The following is a 27145-nucleotide window of genomic DNA, read 5'->3' on the forward strand; positions in this document are numbered from 1 at the left end:
AGATGTCCTGCTGGTATCTAAAGCTTGGCAACCCTATGCCCATTGAAATCTTCCTTGCCACCCACCAAGTGTATTTAGAAAGAGGGGCCGGGCCGGGTAGGGCTTTCCCCCAGCAAGGCTTCTGATTGGCCACTGGAGATTTGAATGGCTGAGCAGGTTTTTAAAAACTTTGCTTTGGCAGCAGCTGCCACCACAGCACAAGAAACGTCACTGTGCAACTGAACGGAAGCTGTGAGGCTGGCTCTGCCTCCTGCGGCAGCCGTTTTGTGGCTGCACCATCACACGGTGTCAAAATTTCAAATGTGCCTGTAGGCTCAAATAATTCGGGAACCCCGGCTATAAGCTAACAACACGCACTCCATATTGGCTGTTGTGTGTGTTTGTGTGTGTGGGGGAGGGATGCAGCTCTGTACCCAGCATGGCTCCTACACCATAACTTTGACTTACAGTTTTCATTTGGGAGAAGCAGTGTGGTGTAGTGGTGGTAAGCATGTCAGACTAGGCTCTGGGAGAGAGACCTGGGTTCAAATCCTCACACTGCAGGGAAGCTCTCTGGGAGACGCTGGACTGGTCCTTCGCTCAGCCTAACCTACTCCCCAGGGTTATTGTGAGGCTAAAATGGAAGAGAGGAGACCACTCTGAGGCCCTTGGAGATAAAAAAAGAACACGACAGATAGTTTTGCTCTTCTCCCACCAACACCTTGCTCCTCCCCTTGGCTTCTGCCTCAGTAATCTCTTCTAAGCAATTTTTTTCCACTCAAGAACACCTGTCAGATTTAATAAAACCAGTCTTTGAGCCCTGATGTTGATTGGGAAGAAAATGTTTGAGCATATTTGATATAAATGAGAGTATAGCAGCCTAAAACGATTAATACATAATCAGAACTGCAGAGATTTCTAAAGCGGGAGTGTTACAGACATCCTATAAAGCAGGGGTCCCCCACCTTTTTGAGCCTGTGGGCACGCTGAGATCTGCACAGCCAATCTGATCTCCAGTGGCCAAAGAGAAGCCCTGCGGAATAGGGACCCAACTTGGTCCCACCCACTTTCCAGAAAACACGGGCACCACATTGAGGCTGTCTGCTATAAAAATTTCTGGTCAAAGACACTGTTTCCTACAAGGTGGGCAGGTTGTTGAAACACTGTACACTTGAACACCACAATTTGATGTACTGGCAGATGCCCAAACACAGAACTATGACCCTTTCGAGTGTGCAAAAAGGCTGGGAAGGAGACGCGAGTTAGTAAAAAATTACTTCATTTTATTTTTTTGTTTTATATGCTAATCAGCTCTTTAAAAGAAAACAGAAGGACAACTTTTAATACACCTATCTTTTATGACTGCAACCCAGTAGTGCATGAATAAAGATATTTAGGGTTGGATGTAGGCCTCACTTAATGATATGTGTGTGCTGTCAAGTCACAGCTGACTTGTGGTGACCCTGTAGAGTTTTCAAGGCAAGAGACATCCAGAGATGGTTTGTCATTGCCGGCCTTTGCGTGGGCTGAGAGAGTTTGGAGAGAACTGTGACTGGCCCAAGGTCACCCAGCAGGCTTCACGTGGAGGAGTGGGGAATTGAACCCAATTCTCCAGATTAGAGTCTGCTGCTCTTAACCACTACACCACACTGGCTCCTTCACTTAGGGCACTTTCACACAGCCCAAATAATGCACTTTCAATCCACTTTCAATGCACTTTGAAGGTGGATTTTACTGTGTGAACTGGCAAAATCCACTTGCAAATGATCGCTAAGGTGCACTGAAAAAGGACTGAAAGTGCATTATTTGTGCTGTGTGAAAGTGCCCTTATTGACAGCTTCTCTGATCTCAGCAGAGCATAATGTGCCCTCCTCCTATCACCCCCCTCCTTGTTTCAGACAATTTGGGATTATTCCTTAATCTATATTTCTGGACAGCAACCTGATTCTATACACTTGGGCTTAGGTACTAAGGATGCATGCCAAAACCACAAAATCTTGTGGCTTTAAAAAAGGGGTGACTTTAACCTGTATACTTACTATGAGATACGTGTGGGAACTGAACAGTGGGGAAGGGGAAATCCCATTTCACCCTCTCCCCTGCTTGCTGCTGCTGCTGCCATCACCATCGGTTTGTCCTCTGCCCTATGTTGCTGGCTTTCCCTCCACTGCACACCACTGTGCTGCATCAGATCCAGAACCACACCACACCCTGAGTCTTCGCTACCCCTCTTTTGGCTTCCCGCCATGCCATGCAAACTCAGGCTTCCCCTTCTACATCTACCACATCTCCTGCGACTGCTTTGGCTTCCCTCCCCTATTTTCCTCTCTGCCACCTGCTGAGGCAGCAAAGGAGGAGGGAGAAGCATACAGGACCCTTCTCATGTTTGTAGAAGTCTGACCGGTAGCTGTGGATGGCCCTGTTGTGTGGATTTGCTTATCCACACTGAGGCCAGCTCTTGGCTATTACACATGGATATTACTAGATCCAATATTTGTGGACAGAGAATGGTTACCTGTAAGTATCAAGGCCTCCCTCCTTATGAACGCACAGGATCCACTAATAATTGATGTGGTGGCCAGATTTTTACTGAGGGCAATTAAAGTGCATGAAAATTTGTGTAATCCATGAGGCGATTTTAGGGCTGTGAAGTCCTACTTCCTACTGCACTTAAAACTGTTTTAGTGTTAATTTTATGGAGGTGATCCTAAACTGTATTTTATGTCTATGTTGATGCTATTGTATGAATGCCTTTCCATCGAAGGTCTTACTAGGTAGATTCAATCACATTCCGTATCAGGAGAGACTTTGCCCCTGAGGTTCAGGATCCCCAGACTCACATGCATATTATGTTGGAATGTCGCCTGGGTGAGGGCCTTTGTAATGACTGTCTGTCAGATTTGCTTGATACTGATTTAGTCAATAATAAAAGCCGAATATTAACTGCTCTACTGTCCGATGTCAAGCCTGAAACAACTGCCTCGGTTGCAAAAAAATTGGTAATGTTACTGAGACGGGGATCTTTGAAGCCTGCCTAATATTTCAAGTTGCTGCTGTGATGTGGTTTCTAGAGATTGGTCAATGATCATGATTATCATTGCTTATTATATCACAGTCTGGTTGGATGGTTAGATTATTTTAATCCTTTATTTTAACCTTTTGTTTAATCCCAAAATATGGTACATTTTATATATTTTATACTTACCGTAATTGTATTGTATACTCTGTAGGGGCCCTGGTTTGTTCATGAGGGATTTGTGTGATCTGTTTTCGATCGTGACAATCTGTATGAGCTGTCTTTTGTACTATGCCTATTAAAGGTTATTGAATAACTATTGAATTGAATAACTAATGCCAATAAAGGCTTCATATTCGTATTACACATGGAAATAAAAACACAAACCAAAAGTTATTTGGCATGTGCTCTGCTGCTGTTGTTTTTTAGTTCTGTTCTGAAGTTTCACCTTGGAGTGGGCATTTAAACCTTGCGGAGAATATCCTGCAGATACATGGGAAATATCTTTGCCACCTCCCCACTCCCGGTGAACATTTGACATAGTATGAGGGGGAGGCCACTCTCAGCTTTCTTGTGCCACAACAGGCAGCGACCTGATGATGTACCAGGCAACAGATCAGGGTGATTGTCAGCACCAACTAATCCCACTATTCGAATGTGCAGCAGTCAGACAAAGGACAGCTGGAGGGGAAATCAGGCTCAGTTCATCAAGAGGAAACTAACATTTTTGGTTCACATTTTGATGCAAGCTTGTGTTGAACATGGACTGTTCACGAGGCTGGAGCTGAAGGATCTATCTCCCTTCTGATACAGCACAAGACGTTGCACTCGGAAAAAGACACACAACTTTGAGGATAGCAGCACAGCGTACTTCATGGACTCGAGAAGAGGCAGAGAAAAAATCAGTGCAAATAGAGTTTGTACTGCACCTGTTTCAGTAAAACTTGGAAATGGAAAGTGAACTCTATCAGAGCCTTTAATTGTTTCCAGGCCTGGCTCAGCACTAACCACTACACCATGTTGTCCCTAGTGATGGGGAGAAAGACTATTACTATTGTTGTTGTTATTAAGATTTTTACCCTCCCTTTCTACTCTTATTGCTAACAATTTAGCAATTGCTAAAACATGGGCTGGAGATTCTCCAGGTTTTTGACATAATAAGAACCATCACAAAATATGGAAGTACGATTGTTGGAACAGATTTATAAACATTACACCCAGGTGGGTAAGCAGATGCATTCATGAACTCTTAGGATATTCTTAGAATGAACCTGGGCACCAGCTTTATTTTGAAGCAAGCTGTTCAGTAAACAGCTACTAAACAGGTGCGAAGTTCGCTACTGAAACTTTAGAAAATGATGCTACGGGAAACGAAAGTGTGGCACAAACAAGCATTCCTTAACCCTCTGCAATTACAATTGATATAGAAACATAGAATCATAGAGTTGGAAGGGACCACTAGGGTCATATAGTCCAACCCACTGCACAATGCAGGAAATTCACAACTACCTCCCCCACACACACCCAGTGACCCATACTTCATGACCAGAAGATGGCCAAGGTGCCCTCCCTCTCATGATCTGCCTAAGGTCATAGAATCAGCATTGCTGACAGATGGCCATCTAGTCTTAAAAACCTCCATGGAAGGAGAGCTTGCCACCTCCCGAGGAAGCCTGTTCCACTGAGGAACTGCTCTAACTGTTAGAAAATTCTTCCTAATGTCTAGAAGGAAACTCTTTTGAATTAATTTCAACCTGTTGGTTCTGGTCTGATTTTCTGGAACAACAGAAAACAATTTGCCACCCTCCTCTATATGACAGCCCTTCAAGTACTTGAAGATGGTTATCATATCCCCTCTCAGTCTTCTCCTCTTCAGGCTAAACATACACAGCTCCTTCAACATTTCCTCTCCAGACCCCTCACCACCATTGTTGCCCTCCTCTGGACCCATTCCAGCTTGTCTACATTTTTCCTAAATTGTGGTGCCCCAAACTGAACACAATACTCTAGGTGAGGTCTAACTAGAGAAGAGTAACGTGATACCATCACTTTGCGTGATCTGGACACTATACTTTGGTTGATGCAGTCCAAGATTGCATTTGCCTTTTTAGCTACCACATCATACTGCTGACTCATGTTCAGTGTTTGGTCTACTAAGACCACAAGATCCTTTTCGCACATACTACTGCTGAGGCAAGTCTCCCCCATTCTATAATTATGCATTTAATTTTTCCTACCTAAATGCAGAAGTTTTACATTTATCTTTGTTGAAGTGCATTTTATTGGTTTTAGCCCAATTCTCCAGCCTGTCAAGATCATCCTGTATCCTGGCTCTGTCTTCTACCTTATTTGCTACCTCTCCCAATTTAGTAACATCTGCAAATTTAATAAGCATCCCCTCTATTCCTTCATCCAAATAATTTATAAAGATATTGAACAACACAGGGCCCAGGACTGATCTCTGAGGCACTCCACTATAGGGCTGTCGATTTGGTTCGGCCCGAACCGAAAAACAGCCGAATTTCCTCTGATTCGGCGGTTTTTAGTTCGGGACGAACCGAACTCAAAAATGGCGGGAAAACGGGGGAGCCGAATTCAGCGAGTTTGGGAGTTTGGCATATCCTGAATCCAGACGGGCTGAATTCGGCCGAATCCAAACTATACCAAAAAATTTTTTTCAACAGCCCTACTCCACTAGTCACTTTTCTCCAAGTGGATAAGGAGCCATTAACAAGCACTCTTTGGGTGCGATCTGTCAACCAGTTACAGATCCACCTAACAGAAATAGGATCTAAACCACATTTTCCCTATTTGTCAATGAGAATACAATGTGGAACCTTATCAAAAGTTTTACTGAAATCAAGATAAACTATGTCTACAGCATTCCCCTGATCCCACAAGGTAGTAACTTGATGAGCTGTCCTTGCTGTTTTAGTTCTCCACAGGAGTACTCAAGAATAGCTTCTTTTTTTGCATCCACTCATGGAATACTTTGGCCCCAACTGTTATTGTAGTTGGTCTACCCATCCCTGTGTTAGCTAAATGGAATTTCCACATTCAGAGGCAGAATACCTCTCAGAAACTGGTGGAAATAAACAAGAGTGAACCAGTATGACCTTCACAGGCTTCCTTGTAGCATCTAGCTTGATGGACAGTGACTCTGATTCCGGTTTGGCTCTTCTTGTTTTAATCCAAGATGCACCTACGTGATCCAAACTCAAGGTTTCCCTTCCACTTCAAGTGAGACACTATTGAGCTAAATGAAAAGTAATACATGCGTCCATGCACTTTCACCACAGGAAGCTATTTCCCCCCTCCCCCAAGGTTGGTGATACTTTTCAATGAACTCTAGCCCTCATTTTTATGTTTGCTTTTCTTAAGCACTGCACTGATACATTCTATTTGCAGGTATGTTTGTATGAACAGAAACCCCTATGCAAGCTATCAAGAGAATTCAGTTTGAATAGCAATATGCTAGCAGTTTATTGAAGAAACAAAAGAACTGCAAATTCCTGCCTAAGTCCAGGGCTGGCTCTCCAGCCAAGGCCCCCCTCCCATTCAGGAGGGGGCTCTCTTATACTGCAGGGGCTCCGCTTGCTCCCAGACTTCAGCAGCCCACAGGACGTGACTGGCTCCGCTTCTCTGCTCCTCGCCCCTGCTGTCTGGGAAGCCAGCCTCCAGGTTGGACCTGGGGATCCCCTGGAATTACAGCTGATCTCCAGACTACAGAAATCAGTTCTCCTGGAGAGAACTGATGCTTTGGGGGGTGGTGGCCTGTATGCCTTTGTACCACACCAAGGTCCCTGTCCTCCCCAGGGTCCACCCCCAAATCTCCAGGAGTTTCCCCACCTGGATCTGGCAATCCTGCCCCCCAACACCTGCTCATGGCCAGGGGGGACCTGGCAACCCTACTGCTGACTGGGTCCCAGAAGAGGCTCGGCTTTGGACCCATCTGGCAATGGTGTGGGCAAAGGAGGAGGTGCGTGTACCTTGCTTAGGGAAAACAAATACTTTGAACCGGCCTTGCTTAGAGCTGCTCCCCTTGGGGGGTGGGCAGCTGGGGCCCTTACAAAGCAAGGCCCCTGCCTCAGCTTCTGTGTGGCACAGCCCAGGGTACCAAAAGCCTGATGAAAAAAAATTATCCTGCCCCTTTAAGAGAGGTTTCATGGGAGGTTATTTACCAGGTGATGTTATTTGCCTCCATGCCATGAAAAGCTTCAACAACTCATTTCCACACATTCAGCCTCTATTAAAGGGGCAGGTTATTTTTTTGACAGGCTGTTGGGAACCCTTGCTCTGGCCTCGTCCCACTGCTCCCCAGAATTCTTGGTATTTTGTTTAATGTTCTCCTTTTTTAAAAAAGGAGCAAGCGATGTATTCCATGTCACGGAATCATCACACATTTTTGCGACATAACAGGACCTGCCCCCAGTTTCAATGAAGCAAACGTGAGATTATCATGGATGCTAATTTGGGGCTGAAGTGATTGTCTAAGGGACAGATGCACATATGGTCTGGAACAGGCAACACGAATTCTTTTTGCTCCTTCGGCCACACTTACGCTGGCTGGGGAAGGGCAGGCTATTGGCAACGGCAGGAATCAAGGCCTCCTACATATGCCTGCAAACGGAGAGGAGCCTCGCTGGCTCAGCAGCTCCCACTAGCCACTTGAGCCTAACCAGGAAACAGACGGTCCTTCAGCTCCAGCTTCTAGCCCCGTGTCTGTGTGGAGATTCCTCCCTTGCCTGAAGGAATCTGCTTCACCCTTGCCATGCCTGCCCCAGCTCTACTTCATTCAAGGCTTCTGCTCCCTTTCTGCTTTCCCATAAAGAAGAGCCACTTCCCCACTGCAAACCTTGGGACAGTTAGCCTACATGGTCAGTAGGGTTGCCAACCTCCAGGTGGCACCTGGAGATATCCTGCTATTACAGTTGATCGCCAGATGACCAAGATCAGTTCCCTTGAAGAAAATGGCTGCTTTGGAGGGTGGACTCTATAGCATAGTACCCAGGAATTGGCAGTCCTTACAATGCATGCAGGTCAAGCTGCTTGAAATGGTATTGATCTAAACAAGCACTTTGATCTAGGCCAAGCAGATGCATGAGAAATATGCAAAACATATTATAAAAGAGAGCAGAACTAGGAGTAGAGTTATTCCTTGCATAATCCTCCTTGGTTGCTGAGAAACAGCCACAACCTTTCCTGCCTGGTAGGCCTTTCTTCTTCAAACTCAGTTTTCGTTTGAAGAAAAAAACAAGTTTGAAGAGCAAAACTCTGGGGAGGTAACCTGTGTTTTAAAGCCCACTTAACCTGGGCTAACTGACCCCTTCTGAGCCTTCCCTTCCAGCATTTATTCCTACTTTCACTGGCTGTGTTATTTTCCATCATGATCTGGCTACCCGGATCTTTTTATTCGTTGTGACATTCAGGTACTTAAGCCTAAGGCTTCGGCAACTTTAGAAAGGTTGTGCAGGGTGATGATTTCCTTCGTTCTGGAGATTGAAGCCTATCCGGGCAGTGAATATATTTATGTGTGCTGTTGGCAACCTGCAAAAAAACACTTTTTTCCTCTCTCTTGTTTGTATACTGACAATGAATCCAAATTCAATCCTCTTTTTTTTGTTTTCCATGGGCATGCAAGTTACTGAAAACTGGATGAAAAGGAGACATTATCGATCAAGAGAATAATTGTGATACAAAAGTTCCCCAAAAACGCATATTGTCCTAAAAGCATCCTTAAAAGAAGTTATCCAGGAGTCCAGCTGCATGGGTGGTAGGGACTGGGTGCAGAGTGACTATAATGAAACCCTATGAAGGACCATCATAGAATACTCTGAGGGCAAAGTTCAACAGAGCATCCTTCCTGTCCAAAGAATGAGTCCCTTGACACAAGAGCTCTCTGCTCCCCTCCTATATCGGTAGCCTTTCGGCAAGCAGAGATCTACATGTGGCTAACAGGAACGACTGGATTGGCCCTATTTACTGAAATATGTGCTATAGTGAAATGCAATGGAGAGTTATTCCAGTCTAAGCCCTCTGATTATTGAAGTAACTCTTGCACAGAAACTATATTAAATCACCAATTTTTATTTTATTTTCTTTGCTACGAGCCACTAAAGACAAGCATCAAGGTTAAAAGACACACCTGCTTTTGAGCAATCAGTCTAAACAACTGCACGCTCACAACTTGCACAAACCAATCTACGCACCAAAATCTATATGTTTTAAGGGAGGGACTTGGGAATGTTGAGTCTGGAAAAGAGGAAGTCAAGGGGGGACATAAATGCTCTCTTTAAGTATTGGAAGGGCTGTCAAGTAGAGGAGGGTGGGGAGCTGTTCGTGTTGGCAGCAGAGGATAGGACTCGCAATAACGGGTTTAAATTATGGGCGGAAAGGTACTGGCTGGGTATAAACAATTTTTTACAGTAAGAGTTGTTCAGCAGGGGAATCGGCTGCCTAATGAGGTTGTGGGCTCCACCTCACTGGCAGTCTTCAAGCAGCGGCTGGACGAACACTCTTCAGGGATGCTTTAGGCTGATCTTGCATTGAGCAGGGGGTTGGGCTAGATGGCCTGCGTGACCTCTTTCATGATTCAGTGGTAAGAGCAACCACTTGGCATGCCAGAAGGTCCCAGGTTCAACCCTGGCATCTCTAGTTAAAAAAGGATCGGGAAGTAGATGATGCGAAAGATCTCTGCTTGAGATCCTTGAGACCTAGGGCCAGTCTGAGCAGACAATACTGACCTTGAAGGACCAAGGGTATTATTCAGTATAAGGCACCATCATGTGTATGTGTCTATGTTTTATTAAATCATTTTGTGTGGATTTATGTTGATTACTGAGAACTGAACTGACAACAGCAGAGTATCTATAGATTTGTAATTTTAAATCATGTTTGTCAGGGTAATATAACAAATGGTTAGATTTGAGTCCAATGGCACCTTAGAGACCAACAAGATTTTTAGGGTATGAGCTTTTGATAGACAATGCTCCCTTCAACAGATACATGATGATGGGAGCTTTGACTCTTGAAAGCTTATACCCCAAAAAGCTTGGACAATTTTATCAAGTATTCTTAGAATGGCAATGCCGTAATAAAAAAAATCTGTACCCCAAAAAGCTTATTGGCCTCTAAGGAGCTACTGTACTTGAATCTAGCTGTTCTACTGCAGACCAACACAACTATCCTCTGAAACTATAATAATGAATCGTGACATTTCTACACATACATCACATCACATCATACCTGGGAAGTTTTTAATCTCTCAGTTCCTTTTTGACGGATGTTGGTTCCTGCTTTATGATTAATATATTGGCTGTGTGTTGGCCTTACAAAGCATCAGAGGCCTTGAACCACGAACCCTGGAAGCAGGCCTTAAGGACATTACCGCTTTTGTCTCCATAGCAGCTGGCAAAAAACAGGGAACAGCTAACCTGGTATCAGAGCAGCTCTATACTACTTTAGACAACCAGGAGGAGTGGGACTGCAGGTTCCAGCCCAGCAGAACTCTGATGAGAGCCAAAACAGGGTTGCCAACCTCCGGGTACTAGATGGAAATCTCCTGCTATTACAACTGATCTCCAGGCGACAGAGATCAGTTCCCCTGGAGAAAATGGCCGCTTTGGCAATTGGACTCTATGGCATAAAAGTCCCTCCCCTCCCCAAACCCTGCCCTCCTCAGGCTTCGCCCCAAAAACCTCCTGCCTGCCAACCCTAAGCCAAAAGGATTCCAAGCTGGCCCAATACAGCTGCTGTCTCTGGACTGACTCCTCAGTCGGAGCAACTTGTTGAGTGAGAACAGATTCAACTGTGCATTTAGCCATCCTTGACTGCTTGCTCATCCAGCCATGGGACCCACCAAGTGTTTTTAGGAAGTGTACAGGACTAGGTGGGGCTTGTACCCAGCAGGGCTTCTCATTGACTGTACAGATCAAAAGATCAAACAGCTTCCGTGCTAAATGTTGAAGAGTTACAATAAGAGCTATGCATAATCTTGCTCCCTGACATTTTGTAGTTGGCTTCATCTCCTGTGGTAGCCATTTTGTTGTTGGGACAACTACCCTGTTTCAGAATTCAAAACCTCTCGGCTGCCGCCTTTGGATGGAATATTCAGTTTTTAAAGAGAGAGCCAGCATGGTGTAGTGGTTAAGAGCAGTGGTTTGGAGCGGTGGACTCTAATCTGGGGAACCGGGCTTGATTCCCCACTCCTCTGCATGAGCGGCAGAGGCTAATCTGGTGAACTGGATTTGTTTCCCCACTCCTACACACGAAGCCAGCTGGGTGACCTTGGGCAAGTGGCTCTGTTAGAGCTCTCCCATCCCCACCTACCTCACAGGGTGTCTGTTGTGGGGAGGGGAAGGGAAGGTGTTTGTAAGCCAGTTTGAGTCTCCCTTAAGTGGTAGAGAAAGTTGGCATATACAAACCAACTCCTCCTCCTCCTCTTCTTCTTCATGGGGGCTAATTCTATTTAGTGGGGCTGCAAAATTAAAGGGACACTTGTTTGTTTAAGGCTATTTTGGTTCCAGTGTGAGATTTCAGTTGCAAAAGAAAAAGCAAATATCCAGAGTGGTCTTTCCTTCCAAACAAAGAGCTTTTTCCCCCCAAACATTGAACTGTAAGGCATCTTACACTTTGATCTCTTGAAAAAGCACCTGTATTAAATTGTGTGAAGTCATGTGGTTCAGGCTGCTGTGAACCTCAGATTCAAGGTCCTAATGAGGAGTTTCCCTGGGGCAGCAGCCTGAGCCAAGTGGCCGATTGCCAGAGTAAACTCTTGACACCTTTCGGGATAATGAATCAGCCTTAATATAAAGCCATGTTTCCTCCAAGATGTAGTGTACACTAAGCCAGTATGGTACAGTGGTTAGACAGTCGGACTAGGATCCGGGAGACCCAGGTTCGAATCCTCTCTCTGCCTTGAAAGCTTCCTGGGTGACAGTCACATAGGCTGCTTTCATACATGTTGGATAATGAAGAAAAAGAGTTGGTTTTTATACCCCGCTTTTTCTCTACTTTTTTAAGGCGTCTGAAAGCAGCTTACATTTGCCTTCCCTTCCCCTCCCCACAACAGACACCTTGTGAGGTAGGTGGGGCTGAGAGAATTCAGAGGTTACCCAACAGGTTTCATGTGGAGGAGTGGGGAATCAAACCCAGTTCTCCAGATTAGAGTCCATCTCTCTCAACCACCATACCACGCTGGCTCTTTCAATGCATTTTAGCAACTATTTGCAATTGGATTTTCTTGTATTCCACCAGAAAATCCAGCTGCAAACGATTGCTAAAGTGCATTGAAAGTGTACTAAGGCTACAATCCTGAGGGGGGCGGTGAAGTTCCATAGGAGCCGGCGTGATCCCCGTGCCCATTTAATCTGGGATAAGGGACATTCACACCATCACGGGTGGCATCCACACTGGTGCCGGGACATGTCACAGAGGTGTGGGGCTTAGGCACTGGTGCTGCCTTCTGGTAGTGTTCCAGCAGCGCTAACCCCCGCACCATGGTCCTGGGAGGCGTTCCTGGGAGGCATTCCTGGGGGGTGGAGCTGCCTTTAAATTGCTTCCTAACCCTTTTCACCCCAGGAACGGCCCTCGCACTGTGGCATTTAGAGACTTTTAACCCACTTTTCTCCCTATTTGGGAACCAAAGCCACTTAGAAAAATACAGGTTAAATTAATATATGACAAAGTAAATTGCAATAAAAAGACAATAAAGATGACAAAAACTGTGAAAATTACAATAGCCTGGGCTGACCCTGGATTTACAAGGGCTGGCCCACTTTTTGCTATAGGCTGTCAGCTGTGAGTGAAGAGGCAGGGGTCCGAACCTCTCTGGCTCTTGCCAAAAAGCTCACATGTTCCCAAGAAATGCTCAAAAACAAGTGACCGGCCCAAAACACTGTGAGCTTCACAGCTGAGTGGGGTTTTGAACCTAGCTCTCCCCATCCAGCATTCTAACCATTACACCACACTGGATCTTTTGTGGTAGCTTGGCATCTCTACTCAAAAGGTTCACCCATGGCTCAAGTTAGGAAAGACTCCATTCTGATAACCAGGGCAGCTGCTGCTAGGCAGACAGGACAGCACAGAGACCGATGGACCAGTGAAAAGATCGCTTCATAAGGCACTTTCTAAAGAGTGGCAAAGCTCAAGCCTGGCTGGAAATCACAGCCTTTGACCTTGAACCCTTTCCTTTCTCTTCTTGGAAGCATCGGGAATTAATAACATCAGTTACTCAGTGGGGAAAGAGAGAGGCTCTACACTGAAGGCAAATGTCTCATACAAAATCTCGACCTTTTGTTTTTACTTCCCATGTTTGGAAAACCCATATGTAACCACTTCAAAATGGATTCAGCATTGTATTTCCTCCCACTTTTAAGACTCATGGGCTGAGTCTCCTTAATCACAGCAACATTATTTTGTACTTTCACTGGGGAAATATAAGTTTCAGAAGTCAATTACGATTGGGGAAATACAGTACGGAGGCGGATGTAAAGAGCGCTGTGGATCGATATGCTTCATAACAGGGATGCAGGAAGAAACATATGCCCCCCAGTGACACCTCTATTCTTAAAAGAACATCAACACCCAGGAGCAAAAGAGAAGGCCATGGACAGGTCTCCATTTGCTGTCCCACGTCATCAATATCTCGATGAAGGAGGTACCCTCCATTTTCTATCATTTTCTTTCTTGTGACAAGTTATCAAGAGTCCTGGTTGTATTCTCCTCTTTTGTATTGATTTAGCACTATTCTTTTATGCCATGCTGGCTTTGTTGGTTGCTTAAATGGAAAGGCAACGTGATCAATACAAATAAATAAAAATATCTGCATACACAATGCATTCTTGATTGAATTGATGTTCTGTCAATGCAGCCACACCATTTCACCCTTTTCTTGTCCTAAGGGATATTCATACTTTGCCAGCAGGAGAATGGGAGCAATTCCTCCATGGATTGCACCCAGTCTACTCTTGGTATTATGTTGATTGAGAAATCACACAGGCAGGGCCAATGACATGGACCACTTGATCTAGGCCAGAATAGGAGACAGAAAGATATTTGAGTGGCAAGGAACCTCACTAATGTGCTAATGTGACTCTTGGACTGGTGCAGGAAGAAGCCATAGAGAAGCCACTGCCATACAGCCGACGGTAATGTACTGGAGACTGCCAGGTGCTAGCCAACATGGTGTAGTGGTTAAGAGCAGTGGTTTGGAGTGGTGGACTCTGATCTGGAGAACCGGTTTTGATTCCCCACTCCTCCACATGAGCGGCAGACTCTAATCTAGCGAACTGGGTTGGTTTCCCCACTCCTACACATGAAGCCTGCTGGGTGACCTTGGGCTAGTCAGTTCTCTTAGAGCTCTCTCAGCCTGACCTACCTCACAGGGTGTCTGTTGTGAGGAGGGGAAGGGAAGGTGATTGTAAGCTGGTTTGATTCTTCCTTAAGTGGTAGAGAAAGTTGGCATATAAAAACCAACTCGTCCTCCTCCAAGAAACTTATTTCTGCAGCCTAAGTATTAGACTTTATTGGATGGGTCTGGCTTGGAGGTAGGGTTGCCAACTTCCAGGTGGCACTTGGAGATCTCCCACTATTACAATTGATTTCCAGAAGAATTACAATTACTATTACAATTGATTTCCTGCAGTTCCCCTACAGAAAATGACTGCTTTAAAGGGTGGACTCTATGGCATTGTACCCTGCTGGGACCCTCCCCTCCCCAAACCCCATCCTCCTCAGGCTCCACCCCAAAATCTCCTGGTATTTCCCAACCCAGAGCTGGCAACCTAACTTTGAGGGTTCAGCCATGGATAAATGTTTAATGTAGCAACAGGGTGGTGCCTTCAGGATACTTGGATCAAACAATTTTCTTCTGCTCAGTAATTTGTATTTTGTGGTGGAATGTGCCATCAAGTTACAGGCAAATTACGGCAACCCTATTGGGTTTTCAAGACAAGAGACAAACAGAGGTGGCGTGCAGAGGGGGCATTCCCAGGGGCGGCACTGCCTTTAGGCAGCTTCCAAAGCCCCTTTCAGGCCAGGAATGCCCCCTTTAGCTGGCACAGAGTTACGCCTGCTAAAAGGTAGGCATAGCTCCTTGAAACTCTATGGAGAGTTTCACAGGGCTTGGGGGGAAATCTATTTTTAATTCCCCACTACACTGCTGCAAGCTGCTCTGGAGGCAGTGTGGCTACGCTGCCCCTGCACACAACTTAAGTACAGTTCTTTTAGGATTGGGCTGTTAATGGGGAGTTTTGTAAAACAGTGTTTCCTTCTGAAGTCAATGGGCTTAGAAGGGCATAACTCGGTTTTGGAACCAGCTGCTTGTTCTGAGCCTGCGGATGATAAATTTCATAAGGCAAACACCCTTCTCTCCTAACTTTAGTGTTTTAAGAGTGGGAGAAAATCTCTCTCTACGCACTCTTGAAAAATAATTCACTATGGGGAATAACCTTTTGTTAACTTTGGTTACAAACCCCGAGAATTCTTCTGTGTTAGTGATGCCAGAAAGCTGAAAAATAGGGGGCTCGTATTGCAGATTTCTCCTGATTGTAGTAGTTGTTTTTATTATGAGTTGGTCCACCTTGTTCTCACCCTGTAACTATTCTGTATTTGGAAGTAAGACACACTTTGTGTTTACATGCTGCTCTTCTACAGTTCACATTCTACAGTTCACATTCATCAGCCTGGGCAGCTGATGTTGACTGTCACGGTTGGCGCATGCTCAGAGGCTGATCGCTTTGACCCCTTAGCTGGTCTTCAGTGTCCTGAATGTTGAAAGGGCCTTGGGATTTTGTAAGCATTAACACCGAATGCCACCGAGAGCTCCTGCTACCTCTTCTTCCACCGCTACTATGAGAGGACCCAAGCTGGTAACATGAGATAAGGCCCCATGATGACGCACCATGTCCACCAAAGGAAAGGGAGTGATGCATGGTTGCTTAGGCAACATGCTGCCTCCCCCCCTCATCACAGTTTCTAAGCAGCAGTGTGTGAACATGTATGCAGGGGAAAAACAAGATCGCAGCCATTTCAGAACATGAAAAAAAGCAGTTCTTCCTTTCGAATGTTCCCAGATGCTGCGCATGACTGATGACCCAATTATGATTTGAACCACAGTGAATTCACCCATTCTCTTCTACCCAAAAATGGTATATTTAATATGTGTGCAGATGGGCTTTATTCACCAACTGATTTGCACTGCAGGCCTTAGGACTGCACTGCTTGGTGTCTGACATTTGCATCCCTATCTGAACTTGGTGTAATCAGGAATAAATCATATCCATTTTAATGGGACTCCCTTCCAGGTAAATGTGCTCAGGATCTCAGATTATCCAGTACACTGCCACTTCTTTATGAGGACAGGGATTTTTTTAAAAAAGGCAGGGAAAGACGAGAATGCGGAATGAAAAATGGATGGAAGTCTGGCTTCTAATAATCACTGCATTAAAACATTTGCATGCCTTCATACCAAGAAATGTCCACAGTCTAATAGGCACTCAGAATAACCACCACTGAACAGACAAATCATGCAGGCTGTGGAAGCAATTCAGTCTTCTAGCCCCGTACTATTTTTCTTGGCCAGAAAATGTCCTTTGAAGTGTCAAAATGTTCCCCAGCATCATGAGAACTAGAACCTAACTGGCTCTAAACATGAACATCTTCCTTGAAATTCACAGGATTCTAAATTTTACATTATATAATGTGCCTGAAATTAATCTGAAGACACCTAGAATACAAACAATCCTCTATATGGAAGTAATAACCTTCTTAAAGCTGCTTTATTTATTTAGATATTTATACCCCACTTTCCTCCCCAATGGGAAACAAAGTGGCTTACAACATCAGTTTCTCTCCCTCCATGTTATCCTCACATGACAGCCAGCGTGATGTATTGGTTAAGAGTGGTAGACTCTAATCTGGAAAACCAGTTTTGATTCCTTGCTTCTCCCAAATGAGCCACAGACTCTGATCTGGAGAACCAGATTAGATTCCCCATTCCTCCACATGCAGCCTGCTGGATAATCTTGGGCCAGTCACAGTTTTCTCACAACTCTCTCAGCCCCACCTACTTCACAAGGTGTCTTGTTGTGTTTGCATGGGGGGGGGGAAGGTAAGGTGATTGTAAGGTGCTTTGAAACTCCTTTCAGTAGAGAAAAGTGGGGTATAAAAGCCAACTCTTCCTCTATGAGGTAGGTTAGGCTGAGAGAATCTGATGGACCCACGATCACCTTGTAAACTTTTGTGACAGAGTGGGGATTAGACCTGGGTCTCTCAGGTCCTAGTCTTGACATTCCAACCCCTATGCCAGCCTGGCTGTTAATATACTCCATCATATATCATATTGCCTCATAAATCCATGGTAGCTATTGTGGTGTAGTGGTTAGAGTGTTGGACCAGGACTTTGGGAGACCAAGTTTAATAAGTCCCCGCTCAGTCACGAAGTTCACTGGTTGACCTTGGGCAAGTCACTCTCTCAGCCTAGCCTACCTCACTAGGTTGTTGTGAGGGGAAAAATGCAAGGACAGGAGAATCATGTATGCATCTCTGAGCTCCATGGAAGAAAGGTGAGTTAAAATTATGACAGACAGACAAATAGCTAAGTTAACCCCCTTCCTCATGTTTTCCCATCTGAGAAGCTCCTGACCTCTAGACATTCCTGTGTTGTTCTTTGAATCCACCAACTTGGCATTTACATTGTAGAAACATAAATCGAATCATTTCATGATTTATACATACTTGCCGAACGTTTAATGACTTGGGGCTTGCACATTACCCCAGTGATGTATATTCAATAAGTATAATTAATGCAACTATTTACAGTCAGAAAACTATTGTTCCAAGCATTAATGAAGATTAATTTTAATGGAAACTGCAGAAAGCAAATTTTCAAACTAGCACAAAACCTGCAACATCAGTGGGTATGCTCTTCAAGAAAGAAGCATTGGGTTACAGCCTGCAGATTATAACCCATGGTTTTGGCCAGTCAGGTTGACCTGGTGAACATCAGTCTAGGATTTCTTCTTTACTTTTTTTTTTTAAATACTGTGTTTGTAAATTTGTTTAAGATGCATTTTTGTAAATAAATAAATAAGTTGGTCTTCTCAAAGAAAAGTGGAGGGATAAAATAATCCTTAGTAAAGAAACTGCCCCTGCAGTTGGTATCTCCAGCCTTGTGAAGAGCAAGGGATTTGTGCAGTTGGAATTCAGTATCCCAGCAGGCCCTGAACCTTCTGCCCCAAAGGGATGTGAAATGGGGCATTCAGCCTAGGGACCCCTACCTTTGGGTAGGGTGAAACTTTGGGTGAAAGGGTAAGCAGATCTACTTTTTAGCCAGAGCTTTGGTGTCTCTCAGCTGGAGCCAGCTGCAAAACTTCTCCCTCAGAGCTGATCACATTTACCTACTGCACCACAAGGGGCACAAACTGGGGGATCTAGGGTTGCCAACCTTCAGGTGAGGCCTGGAAATCTCCTGGAATTACTACTGATCTCCAGATGCAGAGATCAGTTCCTCCAGAGAAAAGGGCTGCTTTGGAGGGTGAACTCTGTGGCATTATACCCCAGTGAGATCTCTCCCCAAATCCTCTCTCCTGGGCACCACCCACAAATCTCCAGGAATTTCCCAACCTGAAGTTGGCAATCACAGTGGGATCTGCCTGTTCAAATACAAGTTATAAGTTACTGCACACCAGGAATCCCAACATCAAAACCTAAATATGCAAAACAGACCTGGCCATAGATAATCATTTCACAATATCACTGTACAGATTAGGAACACCAAGGGGGAGTGATAAGTGATTACTCCTTTTTTCTCCAAGTTTTAAACCATGGTAATTTGTATCTCCATTCTTACCTAGGAAGGAACTGCTGCAGTGCAGCCTGTTAAGGCATGTTGCCATAGAATGGGGAACAGCCCTTGCTGGAAAACATGAGTAGGGGAGACGATGAGGCTTGTCCAGAGAGCTGTGTGGTATTCAGGGACCACTGGGTAATGAGTGGGCGGATGGGAACAGGATGCAGTTCAACAAGGGTAAGTGCAAAGTTCTACCTCTGGGTAACAGAAATGAGAGGCATGCATACTGGATGGGGGATACACTTTTGAGCAGCAGTGTGTGTGAACAAGATCTTGGGGTATGGGTGGATCGCAAGTTAAAATATGAGGAGCCAGTATGATGCAGCGACAAAAAAAAAGCTAATGTGATCTTGGGGTGCATCAACAGAGGCATAACGTCCAAATCGCAAGATGTCATAGTTCTGCTGTACACTGCATTGGTCAGGCTGCACTTGGAGTATTGTGTGTAGTTCTGGAGGCCTCACTTCAAAAAGGATATGGACAGAATGAAGCGGGTGCAGAGGAGAGCCACGAGAATGACCAGGGGCCTGGAGACCAAGCCCTATGAGGAAAGGCTGAGGGAGTTGGAAATGTTTAGTCTGGAGAAGAGGAGGCTGAGGGGGGACATGAATGCTCTCTTTAAGTATCTGAAGGGCTGTCACTTAGAGGAGGGCAGGGAGCTGTTCCTGGTGGCAGCAGAGGATAGGACTCGCAATAATGGGTTTAAATTGCAGGCGGAAAGGTACCAGTTGGATATTAGGGAAAAATTTTTTACAGTAAAAGTTGTTTGACAGTGGAATCAACTACCTAGGGAGGTGGTGAGCTCCCCCTCACTGGCAGTCTTTAAGCGGAGGCTGGACAAACACTTGTCAGGGATGCTCTAGTCTGATCCTGCATTAAGCAGGGGGTTGGGCTAGTTGGCCTGTATGGCCCCTTCCAACTCTATGATTCTATAAGAAATCCTTGTGGCTCCGGGGTCAAGAGCTTTAGGACAGGGGTGTCAAACATATCCGGCCCACGAGCCAGCAGAGGCAGCCACTCACCCCCTTGATCTGGGCTGGAGAGGCATGGCCCGGTCCACCAAATGACATTTATGTCATACCCGGCCCTCGTAACAATTGAGTTCGATTCCCCTGCTTTAGGAGATGGATTGTTATTAACCTGGGTTACTGACCATGACCTACCTTCTGTCCACCCCTGGGTTACAGCATGCCATGTGGTCAACTATGAAAAGCTTCTGGCTCAGCAAAAGTCTGTGATCTCAGCAACCAGGGAAGTCACCTCAGTGCTTCTGCAGTGGAATGGCTTTGCTCACAGGCCGTTCCCTAGTACTGGCAAGACCAGATTTGAGATGGTCAATTAGCAAGTATCTCATCTGTAGAATATTGTCCGCGGTTTCCATTTCAAGGTTCTAACAAGATTCAAACATTAAATCCCAAAAACCATGGCTGCGATCTGCAGACCCAGTAGATTCCACCAGGATGCCTAAATTAAAACCCATTTATTCCCCATTTATTTCAACAAGAACTGGTTTCAGACTTAACACTGACTATTTTCTATTGAGCAAACGACCTATGGTCTGTCGTATGTTGCCGATTATGCTACTGACAAAATCTGGTCTGGGTTTTAGTCAAGCTACTAAGTGCTATCAATCAAAAAATGAGTAACATAATGTAATAAAAACCCGATGGAGAACTAAGTGCAAAGTACTCTAAATGTACGCACACTGACTCACGTCACTGGCTGAAAGTTTTCAAATACATGAATTTGACATGCAGAAAATGAAAGGTCCTTGAGTTAATAATGTAACTAAATATTGCAAATGTTTGTGAATGTTGTAATACATCAGTAGCCTCCCAGGATTTCACTGGAGAGAAATAACAAAAGCTTCTTGAAATATTTCATTATAATAGAATGATTGAGTAGAGCTGATGCAGCGTCATGGCTAGGGGTTGCAAACCTCCAGGTAGTGGCTGGAGATCTCCTGGGATTACAACTGATCTCCAGGCGACAGACATCAGTTCATCTGGAGAAAATGGCCATGCTGGAAGGTAGACACTATGGAATTATACCCCACCAAAGTCCCCTCCCTCCTCAAACCCTGCCCTCCTCAGGCTCCCCCCCCAAAAAAAAATCTCCAGGTATTTCCCAACCCGGAGCGGGCAACCGTAGTCATGGCTAAGCATGGACTAAGTGCAGCAACATCCTTGTTTCAAACCTGACCTCAGATTCAGTAATTAATGATCCTAGGAACGCCATCATTTCACCAATCTCAGCTTCTTCCTCCCTTCCCAAGCAACTCTAGGTTGGGAAATTTCTGGAGATTTGGGAGCGGATCCTGGGGAGAGGAGGGAACACGGCAGCGATTGACACAATAGAGTCCAGCCTCTGAAGCTGAAATTTTCTCCAGGGGAACCAATACCCAATGTCTGGAAATCAGTTGTACCGTAATTCCTGGAGAATTCCAGGCCCACCTGGAGGTTGGCAACCCTATGCCATCAGCCACATGGTGATTATATCATCATGGTCTACCTTGCAGGATCCTGCATGGAAGCCCATTCCTGAACACAGACTGCCATTTCTACCTGTGGTTGATGCCATATTTATACTTGGGCACTGAGTTCTCATTGAGCTGGCAAATCCATCTCTGGGCTACAGTACTTCAGATTGCTGGTAGAGATTCGTATGACTGACTGCTTCTATGTACAAAGGAAAAAAATCCATGCATACAGAAAAGTAGCAGGTCAGGAAGAAGACTGGGCTAGTGACCTTCTCTCTGGCAGATAGGGTTTTTAAAAATGTGCTTAATTTGTTTTGCACGGAGGAGCATTCCACTAAATGAGCTCCTTTGAGCACTTGGAAATGGTATAGCCAAGGGAGATAGTCGTTTTCCACATCAAGTGAAAATCAGGCTTCAGAATAGCCTTCAGATTCAAGTAAATTTGAGGGCACTGAACCCTTCCTTCTTCATAATACAGGGTGTTTTTTTTTAAGCAAGAGAGAGTAAAAAAAACTTACTCATTCCATGGAAACAGCGCTCTTTCTTTCTCTCACTCTCTCCGTGAGCAGCTGGGGAAGCGGATGAACTGAGATTCAGCAAAAATATCCCTCCTGTTGATTTTTGATGAGGAAAGAAAAAAGCATTTGACTGTAACACTGCTGTTTCAAAGGTACATCATCCCAGCTGAAGGATTTCCATTATTGAGTGTGGTTTTGACCTGGGGCCAAGGTCACAGTGAATGTAACTGTTACTTTCAATTAACATCAGTGCTGTTACTTAACTGGCTGGTCTTTCAGCACGTCGCCTTGCAAAAGTTTAAAACGGCCAGGAAGGAAAAAGCATGCAGGCATACCACCGAAGGACCCATGCCACGAAAATGCAACCCTCCTCAGAGTTTCGGGTTAATGCATGCCCTATTCTTTTCCTGCAACTCTCACTGAGAACATTTACTTCTCCAGCACTCCTTATCTTTTAACATCCTGCTCCTAGGACAGCTGCAATCCTATGTATGTTTACTTGGGATTAAAGCCCCATAATTAATACTGCATTATGTGCTTCCAAAATCAAAATACAAAAAGGTGCACATACTTTCTGTATTCCACTGGCCCCAATCTGCTCTGTCCATTTTGGCTTTCCCCAGTTTCCCCATAACTCTTTCCTTAACAGCCCTTCAATTCTCCCTTTCCTCTCAAATTCTCATGGTTGTTTCCCCCCTGGGCATAGTAACTTACAGATTGGTTTAGCTGTAGCTGTTTGTGCAACCAGTCCTCCTGCTCCTGATGGTGGATCCTTCTCCCACAGTTCAGCCTCTTGTGAACTGCTAAATCCTCTGTGCCTCAATTGCCTTCTTCTAGGGAGAGAAAAAAAAAACTGGGGCTGAATGAAAAATGTGGCTTGGTTGGCTCTCATGAAAAGAAGCCACCAATGACAAGTCAGGCAAAGACAGACCCTTGTCTGCGAGAGACACTTAGAGGACAACTGAAGGAATCATCACACCACAACAAAAGGTCATCTGAGTCCAGCTCTTCTATAGAAACAGCAAAATGCTGATTATTATGAGGGGTGGGCAGCATAAGGGCTTGCTTACTAGGGAGTTCCTATGTGCACCCATTGCACATATGGAGAGACACTCCCCATATACCTTTTACTTGACTGTAATCCTTATATTACTCATCAAGTTGCTAGGTATCTTCTAGCCACAGTGAGGGTCCGTGGGTTGGTTGTGAATGACCATGAACAATTTTATCTGTATTCTATTTAAGTTTATGACCATTTATGTGTGTGCTTGCTGATGTACACATTTGTGTTAACTGTAGGGTTGCCAGGTTCCCCCACTGGCCACCGTCAGAGAATAGGGGTGCAGGATTCCCAGATCCAGGTGGGAAACTCCTGGAGAGATGGAGCCTGGGGAGGACAGGGACCTCGGTGGGGTACAATGCCACAGAGTCCACCTAGGGTTGTCAACCTTCAGGTAGTAGCAGGAGATCTCCTGCTATTACAACTAATCTCCAGCTGATAGAGATCAGTTCACCTGGAGAAAATGGCCACCCTTGGCAATTGGACTCTATGGCACTGAAGTTCCTCCCCTCCCCAAACCCTACCCTCCTCAGGCTCCGCCCCCAAAACCTCCCGCCGGTTGCGAAGAGGGACTTGGCAACCCTAAGTCCACCCTCCAAAGCATCCTTTTTCTCCAGGGAAACTGCTCTCTGTAGACTGGAGGTTGGCATCCCTAGTTAACTGGCTATGTAGTCAAAGGCTTTCACGGTCAGAGTTCATCTGTTCTCGTAGGTTATCCGGGCTGTGTGACCGTGGTCTCGGTATTTTCTTTCCTGACGTTTCGGCAGCAGCTGTGGCAGGCATCTTCAGAGGAGTAACTCTGAAGGACAGTGTCTCTCAGTGTCAAAGTGTGTTGGAAGAGTAATATATATATAGTCAGAAGGGGGTTGAGTTTGAGCTGAGTCATTATCCTGCAAAAGTATCAAAGGTAATGTGCTAATCATTGTCCTGTAAGTATCAAGGTAATGTGCTAAGTAGGGTGTGGTATGTATAACTCCACATTAACATACCACACCCTACTTAGCACATTACCTTGATACTTACAGGACAATGATTAGCACAGGACAATGACTCTGAAGATGCCTGCCACAGCTGCTGGCGAAACGTCAGGAAAGAAAATACCAAGACCACGGTCACACAGCCCAGATAACCTACAAGAACTGATGGCTATGTAGTATTTTAGGTTGTTAAGTGTCAGTACCAAATGCCTCATAAAGGTTCTGTACCGTACTGTACTGAGGGACTCTTCCCCCACACGGTCCCTGTCAGTGATGGGAGCCAGCCCAGGACACAAGTTCAAGAAAGTAATGTCCCCTTTTTCCGCACAGGAATGAATGGCGCATGCTTAGTAGAAAGGGGTGCACTCAGGAACACCATGATGCAGTGTGGGATAAAGTGAGTGCACGCCAGCTACACTGGCATTAAGAATCAAGCCTGAACCTAGCACACACACACAATCACATCTTCGTTACTGCTTAAATTAATCTCTTCGGTACACAGTCCCTGGATCTCATGTCAGGCATCTCCCTAGGCCCAAACCCATTTGGCTTCTTCCAGTTATGTTTTTTTTCCATGCAGATTAAAGGGCCTTTGTTATAGTTCCTTGGCACGCATACTCAGCTGACTCTGTGCCACTGTACACATTGAACTGTGTGAGAATAAACACTGGCTTGTGCAAGAGATTCTTGGACTTTCCCTGTCCAATGGTGGGAGGATGCATGAGTTGTGTGTGTGTGTGTGTGTGTGTGTGTGTGTCTTACACATTTTGTTTCAATTTCTAGATTACTACAGAATCCCAAGGACACCCTTCCTAGATGTGTGTTGCCTGCCCTGACTCCATCTTGACTAAATTTGCACCCTGGCAGCCATTTTAGAAGCTAGCAATGCCTCACTTTGGAGAAGATGCGTGGCCAAAACCTTGGGCAGGAGAATGATTCAGTGCAAGAGCTTCCAAAGTTGGGCACCGCCCTCGGTCTATCAATATAATTTTGTCAGTAAATGCAAGTCTTCTGGTGTGTAAAAACTAATTACTATCAAGCTGCCCGGTGGGCTTGATTACTTTTACTGACCTTGCCTGAATGTCTCCTACCAGCCTGCCTGAGGCATGGGTGAAACCTCTACCCTGCCAGCTGTTTTGTCTGCCCAGGATATTCCCCAACCTGAGTGCAATCACCTTTTGCTGCCCTTGTGGGAAGCGCCAGGAAACGCATAGATGCTCATCCTGGACTCACTCCAAATGCCTGTATTTGACAAGTATTTCTTTGACATTCTTTAGTGCTGGCTCCTATAACTATTGCTGCTCCGTCAGCCACAATGTGGCGGTGGTCTCTTCCTCTTCGCTTGCACAGTGGTTGCCAACTCCACTTTTTCCCCTTGGGAGTCTGGAACATTTCCTCACCACACAGGAGGGTCCCTCGCTCCACTGGTCCACATTTTTATTCTTTCCCTAGGACCTTTGGAAGCTCTGCCTGAAGTCCCCTGCTCTCAATCTCCGGATCACTGAAACGGACAACACAAACTACCCTGCTCAGCAAACTGAGGATAGGCAAACTGTTCATTCCCTTTTCTCTTAAAAATTATCCTTTCCTCTTCTTAAAACCCTTCTCTCTCCCATTCCTCCTTGTGGCCATTCCTTGGTGCAGAATTCTCACTCAGCTGGTGGCTTGGCTCCCTTTCCTTTTCCTCTCCTCTCATTTAACTCTTCATACCCACATCCATCTGAACAACGTAATTTCACTGTTCTTATTCTTAAGCACCTTTCAGTTCCTGTACTCCTGTATTCCCTCAATAAATTCTAAACCGTGCTTCATGGTTACTGGTAGCCTTTTAGAGGCACTTTGAGCTTGCCTGTCCAATATCCAAGTAAAGATTCCTAAACCATACATTCTGCTCCCCCTAACTGGTGTCCGTTTTCCAAACTAGCCAGGCTGCACAATTGGGAAGACATTCCCCTCCCCAGACACAAGGGTTTCCATTTGCCCGCTCATGGCAGGAGACCTCCAGCCAATCGCTGCTCTTGCCGGCTGAGCTTAGCTGATCAATATGAGTAAACTGGGGCCAAAGGGGGGATTGTCCTGGGGAGAAAAACTTTAAAAGTAAAATAAGGCCTTAACATAGTGTTTTTGGTGATTGCTTAGAGTTACCCTTGTCATTTCCATGTAGCTCTAGGAACTGCCAGGAACTCTGTGATCAGACAACTTTACTTAACACTGAGCTTAAATTCCTTTAAATTGGTCACAGTTAGGGTTGCCACCCTCCAGGTACTAGCTGGAGATCTCTTCCTATTACAACCGATCTCCAGTTGATAGAGATCTGTTCACCTGGAGAAAATGGCCGCTTTGGCAATTGGACTCTATGGCATTGAAATCCCTCCCCTCCCCAAACTCCACCCTCCTCAAACTCCGTCCCCCAAATCTCCAGGTATTTCCCAACTCAAAGCTGGTAACCCTAGTCACAGATCTACATGAGCGTCCCGAACCCAAGTAAGAGAGCCCATACGTGTCTAAGGATACACATGAGGGGAAGCACATGCCAAAATAATTGCCAAAGACTGACACTGTTGCATACTAATTCTGACCCTTGTCCATCCAAAAACAAGAATTAAATCTATGTGATGCCTTTTATTGCTGGAAAGTGCCATCATATCGCAGCCAATTTGTGGTTACCACATAGGGTTTTCAAAGGAAGAGGCAAACACAGGTGGTTTGCTGTTGCCCGCCTCTGGAGACCTTTCATTAGGACCAACCAAACTGACACAAAACCCGGTTAATTGGGTTGGTTCTAATGAAAGACATCACATACATTTCGTTTGTGTTTTTGGATTTTGCATGGACTAATACAGTCATAGAACTTTGTTCGTGTCCATCCAGCCCAGTCCTGCAATCCTACTTCCAGATCACAAACGGAGAATTTTCCCCAGCCTTGCTACCTGAGGTCTCTCACAACAGAAGATTCAAACTTTGGGCAATGTCTGAAATGAGAACTGCTGGGTCTCTTTTCCTTTAGATATGTGGGGAACCATTGTGGTCACTCCAGTGATAAGAGAAAAGCATTTTGCACTTCATCAAAAGGCACACTTACAATTTTCCATATTCCTCCAGGGCTGAACTCTGGCAAGGGAAACAGATGTCTGATTGCAGGTTTAAATTAAGTTCTGAGCATCATACATGCAGATACACATTGCCGCTGAGCCAATGCCCTTCACACTTGGGTACACATATATTGCATTGATTTGTGCAAGGATTCCTTTGGTTAGTCTCTCCTT

Source organism: Euleptes europaea, chromosome 5 (genome assembly GCF_029931775.1).
Source record: "Euleptes europaea isolate rEulEur1 chromosome 5, rEulEur1.hap1, whole genome shotgun sequence".
Lineage (NCBI taxonomy): Eukaryota > Metazoa > Chordata > Lepidosauria > Squamata > Sphaerodactylidae > Euleptes > Euleptes europaea.